At 43.6% G+C, this 14,700-nt stretch overlaps 1 protein-coding gene across 1 annotated transcript in view; it reads left to right on the top strand.

Moving 5' to 3' along the window:
* LOC126455580 (short transient receptor potential channel 4-like) overlaps positions 1-14,700 on the top strand; it is a 274,268-nt gene that overhangs the window by 38,501 nt on the left and 221,067 nt on the right. The gene's annotated exons all lie outside the window — the stretch shown is intronic.

Raw genomic sequence — 14,700 nt, forward strand, 5'->3', positions numbered from 1 at the left:
TGTAACAAGGCTCAGAGACTTGAGAAAAGGCACCGACCAAGAATCAAGAAGAGATTAATTAGAAGCATATTACTCGTGAGGCAATACTGACCCTACGACTTATCTTAGAAGCTACATTAAGGAAAGGCAAACCTACGTTTCTAGCATTTGTAGACTTAGAGAAAGCTTTTGACAATGTTGACTGGAATACTCTCTTTCAAATTCTGAAGGTGGCAGGAGCAAAATACAGGGAGTGAAAGGCTATTTACAATTTGTACAGAAACCAGATGGCAGTTATAAGAATCGAGGGACATGAAACGGAACCAGTGGTAGGAAAGGGAGTGAGACAGGGTTGTAGCCTGTCCCCGATGTTATTCGATCTGTATATTGAGCAAGCAGTAAAGGAAACAAAAGAAAAATTAGGAGTAGGAATTAAAATCCATGGAGAAGAAATAAAAACTTTGAGGTTCGCTGATGACATTGTAATTCTGTCAGAGACAGCAAAGGACCTGGTAGAGCAGTTGAATGGAATGGACAGTATCTTTAAAGGAGGGTATAAGATGAATATCAACAAAAGCAAAACGAGGATAATGGAATGTAGTCGAATTAAGTCGGGTGATGCTGAGGGAATTAGATTAGGAAATGAGACACTTAAAGTAGTAAAGGAGTTTTGCTATTTGGGGAGCAAAATAACTGATGTTGGTCGAAGTAGAGAGGATATAAAATGTAGACTGGCAATGGCAAGGAAAGGGTTTCTGAAGAAGAAAAATTTGGTAACATCGAGTATAGATTTGAATGTTAGGAAGTCGTTTCTGAAAGTATTTGTATGGAGTGTAGCCATGTATGGAAGTGAAACGTCGACGATAAATAGTTTAGACAAGAAGAGAATAGAAGCTTTCGAAATATGGTGCTACAAAATAATGCTGAAGATTAGATGGGTAGATCTACATGAGGAGGTATTGAATAGAATTGGGGAGGAGTTTGTGGCACAACTTGACTAGAAGAAGTGATCGGTTGGTAGGACATGTTCTGAGGCATCAAGGGATCACCAATTTAGTATTGGAGGGCAGTGTGGGGGGTAAACATTGTAAAGGGAGACCAAGAGATGAATACACTAAGCAGATACAGAAGGATGTAGGTTACAGTAGGTACTGAGAGATGAAGACGCTTGCACAGGATAGAGTAGCATGGAGAGCTGCATCAAACCAGTCTCAGGACTGAAGACCACAACAACAACAACATATTATTAAGAAAATCCACTTCTATTATCTATTGATAGTTTATCCGACCCAAGCATCGAGGCCAACAACATACCATTCAGCTTCATTCCCGTACACACTCATTCTGCTGCGCGAGGTGACGCTGTAGCTTAAATATTCGACTCATATTCCTGAGTCAATCGCACTTCCAGCCATCGTTAATTAAGATTTCAATTGTTCCACTGAATTAATTAAGATAAATGCAGGGCTGGTTCCTTCGAAAAGAAACGACCAGTTTCCTTCCCCATCCTCGACAAATCTGACTCTAATAAACACATCATGGACGGGACTTTAAATCTTATTCTTGCTTCCCTTTGCAGTGGTTCTCTAATACACATCTTGAAGAGTATTGTCGCATTTTCTACAAATCACTTACTTGTCCGTGCTGCACACACTGCTCAGTTATGTAAAGCGTAAACGGAATCTCTCGACAGTACTATTGTACTCTTGCACAACATATACATGTACAATAACGAATCCAAGATAAAAAATTAAATATATTTTAGTCCTCAACCATTATGTGTGGTGGCCTATTATCTTCATGCAGCAGGTAAACTTCCAGTCAACAATACTCTAGAAACTCTGTTTGTCAGAGCAAATAAAATTTCTTCTTGACTTTGTTTTCCCTCTTCATTCCAAATCAGCATTATTATCCGCCTCATATGGAAGAAATGCTTTATTCTTCTCCACGATTTTTGTTGTTTTTTATGGAACAAACTAATGCTACAGTGTTCATCTTTGCCATTGTAGTATAGGAGGGGCCACTTAATCTGTCAGTTGCAAAATGCATGCACTTCGCATGTTTAGTTTCATACATGAGCCGATTTCCGGTATTTCCTTAGCGTCCCAGTAAATTCATATTTGTGACATAAATTCGCTTTGAAAACCTAGTTCCTAAAGTTTTTCGTGTTGTACCAAGACTCTTGACTGCTTTTTCTTTATATGTATACTGTATTTTCTAAGTGTCGTGAAAAACGTATTTCGTATCCTGCCATTGGTTTAATTTAGTTCAAGAATCAGTAACACCAAATTGCAGTTTATATCTGTGTGAATAAAGGTATAACACTAAGAATTTTCGGAAGTTACGAGTTTCATGCTTAATATATTTTCTGTGACGTATTTTATAACTATCTAATGGTGTTCCATTTAGTTTTCCCTTTCGGCAGCACTGTATCTTGTCTGAGTTGTCGTAAATTTCAACTATTTTGGTGTTTGTTACGTTGAGTTTGTTAGTGACCATAACCTCAAAAAGTGGCAAGTAACTTCAGCTAATCAGTGAATTTTATAACTTGTTTCTCCATTCTCATGACAGAAATCTCTTTGTTGGCGGCTAATCGCTACCGTTCTTAAAAGCACTTATAATTCTTGTAGCATAACAGACGCAGAAATTGAAACAGAATGAGCAAGCTTGTTTAAAGTTAACTGCTTACTGTTCTACAAAACTGCGTCAACCGCAATTCAGCCTCATTGTGAACGCTGTTCTCAGGCAGGGACAAGTTGGCTGCTTTTCATAAGAAGCTGTAAATCGCCCTGATCGTTGTCACACGATTGAAAGCTGTTACGAATGGTGTGTTCAGAGAGTTACTATAGCAAATCCCTTCTGGATAAATTTTACCCCACTACTTAACTAATTAATTAATTAGTGTGACATAAGGAGGGTTCCTGCTGTGTCACATTACTGTGCTGAATATGCCAACGGCCCAACCTGTTCCTGCGAATTGTTGCATGTGAAGGACTACGTTGACTAACTCGTGAAGAGAAAGTCCAGCATACTTGCCAGTTTCCTAACTGACTGCCTAAAGATTTACTTACCACATGTCTTGTAAAGTTGTCTCGATGTCCCAACTGGGCTTCTTTCCGCCGGTCGTGGCTACGTACGAGCATACAGTCGACTGTGAATAATGAAATGGCAAGCAGGAAAATCTCAGCGCTATTATCATCAAAGTCTCGAAATAATGGGATGCCACCTTGTGTTTTTATAGAAAAATCAAGGAGAAAACAAGCTTTAGGGACAGTCTCGTCCGCGAATTCTAGCCATCACATATCGAGCACTATTTCAAGTCCATAAAATTGTCTTCCCACAAATGTAATGACACTTTGAAGTCTGACACTCGCGAATTTGCATATAAACGATTTCCGAGGCACTTCTAAACTCACTAACTCACTTTTACACCAAAACATATTCAGTCAATTGCACATATGTGGTACCTCTCCAGAAATTAGTTCGAGGCTGCCTAGTGAGCTAGGTTCAGGGTTTCACAAATAACTGCATAGGGCGTGTTCTTCACTGGTCTGTCTAATCGGACAATGACTGACAGTCTTAAATAAAATTCTAATTAAAAGATAAGCTTTATTTCGAAGGTAATGATATCGTGACTAGGATGCTGTCAGTGTGGATATTGTCTATAGTCTATTTGGGGTCGTATGTAAACATTGAAACAGTTAACATTATGAAACAAAATTTTGCGTTTGCAGCCAAGCCTAGCAGTGTGAATCGCCGGATTCTCTGTCTGCTCCAGTATGACACGGGTCCTTCTCACGTCTCCGTTCTCACGCTCCGTGACCATCTGTCGTTTTATAGGATGGGGATTGGTACCGATCCTGACTGCTTACTGCTGTATAGCACCTGAAGCCTTTCTACACCGTATGATGAAATTTAGTGAAATGTGGGTCGACATGGGCATATAAATACCACACTGCCAAGAGGCGTGTACCATAGATAGCAAAGGTACCTCAAGTTCCATCCTCTACCCTGGATACTTTTTCCTCTGTGGGAAGAACAGAATCTATCACCAGTGTTATATTAGTAGTAGGTCTACAGACCCTGTACATGGGAGGCAGTGGTAATGGGGAACTCAGGCTATTGCTCCCATCCCACTGGATAACAACTACACTGAACAGCCAAAACTTACGACTACTGCCCACAGCGACGTTGGATTCCATCTGGTGGCGTTGCGGGCACTTGAAGCGGTAACAAAAGCTTGTAACCGGAGCAGACAGGACGGGGGATCAAACAGGCCAAGATATGGGCTGCAAATGTTTCCCATTGAGATAAGCGACTTTGACAATGTTCGGATTATTATTATGCAGAGCCTGTGAACGAGTATCTCAAAAACAGTGAACCTGGTCAAATTTCCACCTCTTTCGAGGTAGAAGGACAGTGAAGCAAACACTAGGCGCTAAATGGTTGGTTGGACGTACACGTCTCTTCACAGAAAGTGCATTTCGGGGGCCTGTCTGCTGTGTAAAGTGGGATAGATGATCTGTGGCATCTTTGCCGAAAGAGCACAATGCTGGTCTATACACAAGTGTTCCAGAGCACACCGTTCATCGTACGTTGTTGAACATGGAGCACCGCAGCAAACCCCCTCTACGTATTCATATGTTGACCCCACGACATCGTCAACTACATCGCAGTGGGCACGGGACCATTAGGATTCGACCGTCGATCAGAGGAAAAGTGTCAGCTCTTCGAGTGAATCACATTTTTGCTACACTGGGTGTCAACGGTCGTCTACACAAACGCCGTCATCGAGGTGAAGAGCGGCTCGAAACGTTCAGCACGCCACGGACGCACTGTGCTGTGAGCAGTATTATGCTGTGGGAGACATTCTCCTGCGTTGCATGGCACCTATGGTAGTAATCGAAGACACGCTGAAGCTGCGACACACCTGCATCCTTTTAATGCTTGATGTCTTCCCCGACAGCGATGTCATCTTTCAGCAGTATAATTGTCCGTGTCTCGAAACCCAAACCGTGCTTCACTGGTTTGAGGAGCTTTATAGTGATCTCACGTTGATGTCTCGGCGCCCAAATTCGTCCATAGAAATCCCATAGAACTCGTTTGGGTCGCTATCGAGCGTCATCACAGCTTACCCAAATCAGCGGCCCGTTTTTTATGTGAATTACATGATCCGTGCATAGACATCTAATGCCACAAACCTCCAGAAAGCCACCAACAAACTGTCGGATCCATGATACGCAGAATCAGTGAGGTATTTCGTTCCAAAGGCAGACAAACAAGCTATTAAGCACATGGTCGTAACGTTTCGGCTCATCAGTGTATGATGTGCTACCTTTCACCATAACTAAAACTGAGCCAGTGAGACTCACTTCACTTTTTGGAAACCTGCTATATCCCCCGGCAGGTGAAAGTAACCGCACAATGGCAGCGGTCCGCCAATCGTCAACAGTTGAAATATGTGACGAACAAAGGTACCCCTTAGGGTAATGACAGCAAGGAACGGTAACGACCAACGTATGCGGTTAGTACATACGTCCTGAAGCCTGATTCAACACATTAATGAAGCTGTTCCGGCAGCCACTGAGGTAACAGAGTGTGCTGTTTGGAAGAAACCTGTTGTCTGGACTCCAAGGTCAAGATTGGGTCATTCCAGCGACTGACAAAGAATATTGAAAAGACCGTCCTTAGTCATGGAATTTCAAAGAAGTTCGAATTTTGCAGCATTGTCCCTAGAACTGAGTCGAGCGGAGGCATGAACCAGTGACTTCAAAGGTCCTGTGATAAGTTAGTCTGCGGCTTCCTAGACATGCCACATAGTGTACACAACTGTAGGGTCTCCTACACAGCATAGGCTGCTGCCCAGACAGCTGATTGTGTATGGGGTGCACTTAAGGATTTTGTAGATTAGATGAGTCTCCATCCACTCTAGATTATGATAGCTGTAGCAGACCCTGTAGTATTAGCGCAAGGTCAAAAGAAATGCCGTCCTCAGAGGAGGTTGGTAAAATCCTGGTGATCAAATGCCGTAACAACAAACTGCCAGAGTTTGAAACGTTCCTAAAAGCCAGTGGAGCTCATATAACACTAGGTACCGAAAGCTGGTTAAAAACTGAAATTGATAGTAGTGAATTTTTAGGGTACATCTAAGTGTATATCGAAAGAATAGGCTAACCGGAAGTGTAGGTGATGTTCAAGATGTTCATACGTGTGAAATCCTAAGGAAACAAACAGCTTAGGTCATCGGTTCCTAAACTTACACACTACTGAAACTAACTTATGCTAAAAACAACACATCACCCATGCCCGAGGGAGAACTCGAAACTCCGTCGGGAGGGGCCGAGCAACCCGTGACATGGCGCCTCAAACTGCGCGGCCACTACGCGCGCCGGTGTAGGTAATCTCTTTGTCACAGTGGACAAGAAACTCCAATGCATCGAGATATTTTTGCATTGTAATATGTGTATGCTACATTTTTCTTGGTATTCTCTGTAGTATTCGTATAAACGGTTTCATTCCACTTAACATGATATCTCGTAGACGACGAAAATATTTTTATCCAGCAGTTTATTAACCAATACAGCCTTACAATTACATTCTTATTGTTTATATCCCAAGGTGTTTGTTTGCCTGTAGCAGTTATTATTATTATTTCTTTAATTTCTTAGACGTTATGTCTGGTTAAAAATGGAAAGTGACGCGGATCTTGATCAAGCGTGACTTCCTTTTAAGTGTACGGTATATGTTACATTGCATTAAGGATCTTTCGGGTAATTGAACATGTATCAATAATTACAGAGTTCTGTAGTTGTATATATACGTTTGGATGTAGCTGTATTGCGTTGATGTACTGGTGGATATTGTGTGGTATGACTCCTGTAGTTGATTGTATAATTGGTATAATGTCAACTTTATCCTGATGCCACATGTCCTTGACTTCCTCAGCCAGTTGGATGTATTTTTCAATTTTTTCTCCTGTTTTCTTCTGTATATTTGTTGTATTGGGTATGGATATTTCAATTAGTTGTGTTAATTTCTTCTTTTTATTGGTGAGTATGATGTCAGGTTTGTTATGTGGTGTTGTTTTATCTGTTATAGTGGTTCTGTTCCAGTGTAATTTGTATTCATCATTCTCCAGTACATTTTGTGGTGCATTCTTATATGTGGGAACGTGTTGTTTTATTAGTTTATGTTATATGGCAAGTTGTTGATGTATTATTTTTGCTACATTGTCATGTCTTCTGGTGTATTCTGTATTTGCTAGTATTGTACATCCGCTTGTGATGTGATCTACTGTTTCTATTTGTTGTTTGCAAAGTCTGCATTTATCTGTTGTGGTATTGGGATCTATAACAATATGCTTGCTGTAATATCTGGTGTTTATTGTTTGATCCTGTATTGCAATCATGAATCCTTCCGTCTCACTGTATATATTGCCTGTTCTTAGCCATGTGTTGGATGCGTCTTGATCGATGTGTGGCTGTGTTAGATGATACGTGTGCTTGCCATGTAGGGTTTTCTTTTTCCAATTTTACTTTCTTCGTATCTGTTGATGTTATGTGGTCTAAAGGGTTGTAGAAGTGGTTATGAAATTGCAATGGTGTAGCCGATGTATTTATATGAGTGACTGCTTTGTGTATTATTATTATTATTATTATTATTATTATTATTATTTACTATATTACAACCTTCACAGCCAAAGTCATACATATTTCATTGTTAACTGCTAAATAATAAATTAGTATGTCCCAGCTACACAGAGTTTCGTTACAACACCAGCCCAAAACCAGCTCAGAGGTTTCCGCGTGACCCAACTCTCTGCGTTCCAACTGTGAGCTCTTCTGTTGTTGGAGTTTATTGATATCTCCAGTCGAGAAGAGGCTGTGATATGGTCGTGGACTGGCTGTTTGAGTGACGTGAAGTGGGTGTCATGTGGAAGTAGATCGTTGGGTCTCTCCTAGTGGGCTGCCTCTCCTTTCTAATTGGGGTGGTGCATTGCTAGTCAGGTAAGAAAAGTTTTTAGTTGGGGTTCGTGGAAGGCAGTCAGCTGTCAGTTAGTAGCTTCTATTTTGGGCGCAGTCGACTCTTGATACATGCTGTCTATACCACACTGGATGGCACACTCCTAGTGAAGAAACACATTGCTAAGGTTGTAGTTTTGACAACGGATGGTTCGACCCCCAAATTTGTACTGGTTACTTCCCAAACTATGTTATTCACCTTCACTGATACTGATGTTGCAAAAATGTTTCTGAAAAGTTAGAATTTGACTAGGTTCCACTTCCGAGTAAGTTGAGTTGGTACAGTGCTCGTCAAGAGATTGTCAGCTTCCTTGAGGCTTGCTGATTACAAACTTGACAACGCAAATCGTTGATTTAGTACGATTGGGATCGAATTGGCTTAGCTACATAGTACCGATACAAGCTTTCAAGTAAAATGAAATTATCGTATGGCATTTATTGGCCGGGATATCCCCTTCGGGGTTCAGACCTTTTTTTTATATATATATATATATATATATATATATATATATATATATATATATATATATAAATAGGAGGTGGAGCCCCTCCACGCCCACACCGGCATGATGGCCAACTCAAAAGGTCTACTGCCATCTCTGCATAAGGGTTAGTTTTCACTAAAGTGAGGTGTCGCAGGGTGTGGGTGCTGCGATGTTTGCGTACGTCTGGTTAAGGTTAATACGCGCTCACCTGGAGATAGATTGGTCGAATTTCGAACGAAGGGTAGCGGTTTGAAGGGCGGAGGAAAAAAAAGTGCCAAGGCAAGAGCCAAGGGAAAAAAAACCTCTGCGATAGTTAGGTTGGGTAGTAAGAACAGTAGCGGATGTCTTAATGCCTGCGACAGTTCATGCAAGGGTAGGTTTTGTTAGTAGTGGGTACCATACATGTCGATGCCTTTGACGTTGTGCGGTGCTGTTATTCGGTGGATGCCGGTGTTGATCTCTCGGTCAGCGCCAGCATACCTGTAACAGTTAGGTTATCATTGTTTTGTGTCCGATAGGTCATACATCAGATGCACAGTGTGGGGTGACGTTGGCGATTTGTGCGTCACGGGGCAAGCTCGTCGGTTTCCCTGCTGTAGCCTGTTGGTCGACTTTAATAGCAGCTGGCATATCCAATCAACGTTGCTGATATGCAGGGGCTTGCCGACGTTTGTCGCTTGTTGGTTATGTTAGCTTGCCATATGTGGTTATGCCCTAGCTAGTAGTGTCTTCGGCCGCTTATGCTTCCACCTATGGTTGTGATCACTTTGGGGTTCAGCTGCCGTATTACAAATCTTTTTAATTGGCACCACTTCGGCGACTTGCGTGTCAATGATGATGAAAATAGTGATGGACACAACACCCAATCCCCTGCCGGGAATCGAACCCGGGCCCCCTTGCGTGGTAGGCGGTAACGGTACCGCTACGGAGGCGGACAGCTTTCAAGTATTTCCATTTGTGTGGACATTCAAGCTGTGGTGGTTATTTTCGAAGTATGTGATTTCTATCACTGCGCGCCATCTTGATGTTAGAACAATGTTTCTGGAACGTTATTACTCCAACTAAGGTAACTCGCAAGTAAGTGGGACTGACACTGTGCTACATTATATCACGTAACCATGAGATTACGATCATCTTCCAGGCTTGGCGGTTGGAAAACCATTGTTTCAGCCCCCACCTCCGTAGCTAGGGTTGCAAAGGCACGCCATACAGAAGCGCATGACTCAGAGGTAGCCAGTTCTAAACTTATTGTTAGTGTCAGAAGAAGTGTCTATCGCCAGTATTTGGCCGACAAATGGAGTGACGGTGACGTAAAATTCCTTATTGCTGGACATTGAGCCAATATCCGGTTTAAATTTCAAACCTCTCCGCTGTGTCTCATGCACTGAGGCTATACGGCACTGTCGAATGAGGTCGTTAAGCTCGGTAACAACCTTGGTTTTATTTTGGAGGAGTAGGCTATATTTTCGCGAAGAGTTCCGCTCTCTCTCTCTTCTCTCGACTACATAAACTACAAACATTACACCACGTTATAATACACCCATTAGGCCTGTTTCACACTTGGACACTGGTGACCAGCGTCGGTCACCGACAGAGATACATTCGTTTGAACCGGAGCATTCACACCGGGACACTACACTGTCTCACCGAGCCACTGTGACCCAGCAGTGACTCCCCCTCGCCACATGTGACGGACAAGGTCACTGTGTTCACAGCAGTCACCGCCTGACATGCATTAGTCTCGTGATGACTGGGTGTTGTGTGATGTCCTTAGGTTAGTTAGGTTTAAGTAGTTCTAAGTTCTAGGGGACTGATGACCATAGATGTTAAGTCCCATAGTGCTCAGAGCCATTTGAACATGCATTAGTTTGCATTGGAGTGTCTGCACTGGGACACAGATCACAGACACAGCGCTGCAGGTTTGCCAAGCGACAGGCAGTCATTTCTGAGACAGAGACGCGGAACATTCCTTGTACATTATACTGTACACATTATATCCATAAGTTTAGATTTGATTAACACGGAAGATTTTATAAGTGAAGTAGATAATCGTCCTGCTACACTCCTGGAAATGGAAAAAAGAACACATTGACACCGGTGCGTCAGACCCACCATACTTGCTCCGGACACTGCGAGAGGGCTGTACAAGCAATGATCACACGCACGGCACAGCGGACACACCAGGAACCGCGGTGTTGGCCGTCGAATGGCGCTAGCTGCGCAGCATTTGTGCACCGCCGCCGTCAGTGTCAGCCAGTTTGCCGTGGCATACGGAGCTCCATCGCAGTCTTTAACACTGGTAGCATGCCGCGACAGCGTGGACGTGAACCGTATGTGCAGTTGACGGACTTTGAGCGAGGGCGTATAGTGGGCATGCGGGAGGCCGGGTGGACGTACCGCCGAATTGCTCAACACGTGGGGCGTGAGGTCTCCACAGTACATCGATGTTGTCGCCAGTGGTCGGCGGAAGGTGCACGTGTCCGTCGACCTGGGACCGGACCGCAGCGACGCACGGATGCACGCCAAGACCGTAGGATCCTACGCAGTGCCGTAGGGGACCGCACCGCCACTTCCCAGCAAATTAGGGACACTGTTGCTCCTGGGGTATCGGCGAGGACCATTCGCAACCGTCTCCATGAAGCTGGGCTACGGTCCCGCACACCGTTAGGCCGTCTTCCGCTCACGCCCCAACATCGTGCAGCCCGCCTCCAGTGGTGTCGCGACAGGCGTGAATGGAGGGACGAATGGAGACGTGTCGTCTTCAGCGATGAGAGTCGCTTCTGCCTTGGTGCCAATGATGGTCGTATGCGTGTTTGGCGCCGTGCAGGTGAGCGCCACAATCAGGACTGCATACGACCGAGGCACACAGGGCCAACACCCGGCATCATGGTGTGGGGAGCGATCTCCTACACTGGCCGTACACCACTGGTGATCGTCGAGGGGACACTGAATAGTGCACGGTACATCCAAACCGTCATCGAACCCATTGTTCTACCATTCCTAGACCGGCAAGGGAACTTGCTGTTCCAACAGGACAATGCACGTCCGCATGTATCCCGTGCCACCCAACGTGCTCTAGAAGGTGTATGTCAACTACCCTGGCCAGCAAGATCTCCGGATCTGTCCCCCATTGAGCATGTTTGGGACTGGATGAAGCGTCGTCTCACGCGGTCTGCACGTCCAGCACGAACGCTGGTCCAACTGAGGCGCCAGATGGAAATGGCATGGCAAGCCGTTCCACAGGACTACATCCAGCATCTCTACGATCGTCTCCATGGGAGAATAGCAGCCTGCATTGCTGCGAAAGGTGGATATACACTGTACTAGTGCCGACATTGTGCATGCTCTGTTGCCTGTGTCTATGTGCCTGTGGTTCTGTCAGTGTGATCATGTGATGTATCTGACCCCAGGAATGTGTCAATAAAGTTTCCCCTTCCTGGGACAATGAATTCACGGTGTTCTTATTTCAATTTCCAGGAGTGTATTTGGGATGCGAAAAGCGGTGACTGTAGTAACAATGTAATGAAAACGAATGCGTGGCAAGATATTATAACGCAGTTTGTGCCTGACTTCAATGAGAAGAGTATGGATGAGAAAAACAAAATTGATAAGTTGTATGTTTTTTTTTTCAAATTTAGCACCTTATTTTCCGGATCATGAAACGCTAGCGAAATTTAGTTGCTACCCCTGTGCGAGTCCATTTCACTAACTAATCAATTGGCAATACCTGCGGTGTAGGACACCAGTGATCCAGGAGTGTTCACCAGAATCACCGGAGACCATCACTGGCGACTGTCACCAGTGTCCCAGTGTGAAATGGGCCTTACAGTTACCTATGCTCAACAGATAAACACAGGAAACAGTTCAACTCTCCATTGTGCATCGATGAAGAAAATCCATTCCGATCAGGCTTCTGAACTTACACATTGAGTCTATAAGCCAACAGTACCATGATTCTTTCTATTTCTGTATTAAGTGGATTAGAATTAGGTTGACTTTCTACATAATGCTGATCCAAAATTTGAAATGTGTACACGGTCTTTTGTTGAATCTCTATAAATCATGGACATAGGTTTAGCGTACACTACCTGATCAAAAGTGTTCGGACGCTTATTAGCGGACGTTAACGTGGGGTGTGTCCACTCTTCTGAAGACACTTCCAACGAGATGTTTGAATATCTGTGGAGGAGACACTTTTATTGAGGTGCCTGACTATCTGTGGCTGAAAAGCAGCCCACTCCTCCTAAAGAGCTGAAATCAGAGCTCCACTGGTTCCATGTTGGGACTCTGGGCAAGCCAGTCCATTTCGGAAATGCTGTTGTCCACAATCTACTGCGTCGGACACGCTTCTTTATGACAGGATGGGCGGTCATGCTGATACAATCATTGTCCTCGAACTGTTCTTCTGCTATAAGCAGTGCTCGATGGTGTAAAATCTTTACATATCCTTCCGCATTTAACGTATTCTTAGGCGTAATAAGGGGACCACAACCAAACCAAGAAAAATATTCCCATACTGTAATACGATCTTCTCGTTACTTCACTGTTTGCTCTACACCTTGATAGCAGTTAATTTCTTCAGTCACCCTGTAACCTCCCAACAGTAAAAAATATAATTATAATATATAACATTCGCGTTTAGTGTAACCTCCCAGCAGTAAAAAAATAATGTGCATAGCATTCACATTCAGTGCAACCTCGCAATTATAGCTTCAATAAACTCCCAATAAAAATTGTGACTCATATATAACCTTTCAATAATTAACTGACTGTGAATCTAAACTGTAAATTTTGGACGTCAGTAGTGCTGCGTCATGGCCCTGAAAGATAATTCTGAATAAACTGAAAATTCTTACCTCAATGAAGTCGCCGGATAACGCGTATATATCTGCTCCTACAAGAAATTTTTCTGGTACAGCCCAGTGCAATGCTGGCCGCTAGATTTGTCACGTATAAAAGGAAACAACTGATTTTTCTTTATAATAATCAGAGTGACCATGGATTGGAGAAATTAGTAAATTCTTTAAATTGAGATGAATGATTGTCAAAAGCTAATTTTTATAAGAAAGATTATTATTAAGATATTTTTAAACCATTTACATGGGACTTGATATAACAATAGTACATATGCGCGAGGCTGCTTTTACCTTATACTACAACGCTCAGGCACTGCCATCGCTCCCCACGACCGGCCCAGCCAACTCCATACACACGACTGCTAGCTACGTCTTAATCCTACTGCTACACAGTTCCTACTGCAGCCAACACTGCTCTCTGGTCTGAGATTCTCTTGTAGCTTACATATCGCAGGCAGCGTGTGAGCAATCCATCGAAATTACATCTGCTCGAGTGCGCTAGCAATAAATTCTTTAGTCATGGACCTCTTACAACCTCCTTAACCCAAACCCTTCCCTCGGATTGCCACAGGGTATAGCTTGATTCATCACTCCGAATCACTCGTTTCTAGTTGTCCGCTGTCCAGCGGTGTCACTCTTTACACCACCTCAAGTGTCGCTTAGCATCGACTACAGAAATGTGTATCTGCTCGATCATCCTGTTTAACTTCCTAGACACAGTCATTGTGCTAGCAGAACTGCAATTTTTTTCAACCACCCTCCTCAATGCTTGATCTCTGGCCATCGGTACATTAAGACAGTCTGATCTTGTTTAGCTGTGGCTTCCCACTTCATAATCGCACCACCAATAGCCGACTTGTGAAGCTTTAACAGGGTTGAAATGTTCCTGGTGGATCTGTTACTGAGGCGACGTCCAATGACTAGTGCACGTACGAAGTCACTGAACTCTCTTGATCGGCGAATTCTATTGTTGGTGCTTCCCTACCGACAAAACAAAAATTTTTATACAGGGTGTTACAAAAAGGTACGGCCAAACTTTGAGGAAACATTCCTCACACACAAAGAAAGAAAATATGTTATGTGGAAATGTGTCCGGAAACGCTTACTTTCCATGTTAGAGCTCATTTTATTACTTCTCTTCACATTAATCATGGAATGGAAACACACAGCAACAGAACGTACCAGCGTGACTTCAAACACTTTGTTACAGGAAATGTTCAAAATGTCCTCCGTTAGCGAGGATACATGCATCCACCCTCCGTCGCATGGAATCCCTGATGCACTGATGCAGCCCTGGAGAATGGCGTATTGTATCACAGCCGTCCACAATACGAGCACGAAGAGTCTCTACATTTGGTA

This window comes from Schistocerca serialis, chromosome 1 (genome assembly GCF_023864345.2).
Source record: "Schistocerca serialis cubense isolate TAMUIC-IGC-003099 chromosome 1, iqSchSeri2.2, whole genome shotgun sequence".
Classification (NCBI taxonomy): Eukaryota; Metazoa; Arthropoda; class Insecta; order Orthoptera; family Acrididae; genus Schistocerca; species Schistocerca serialis.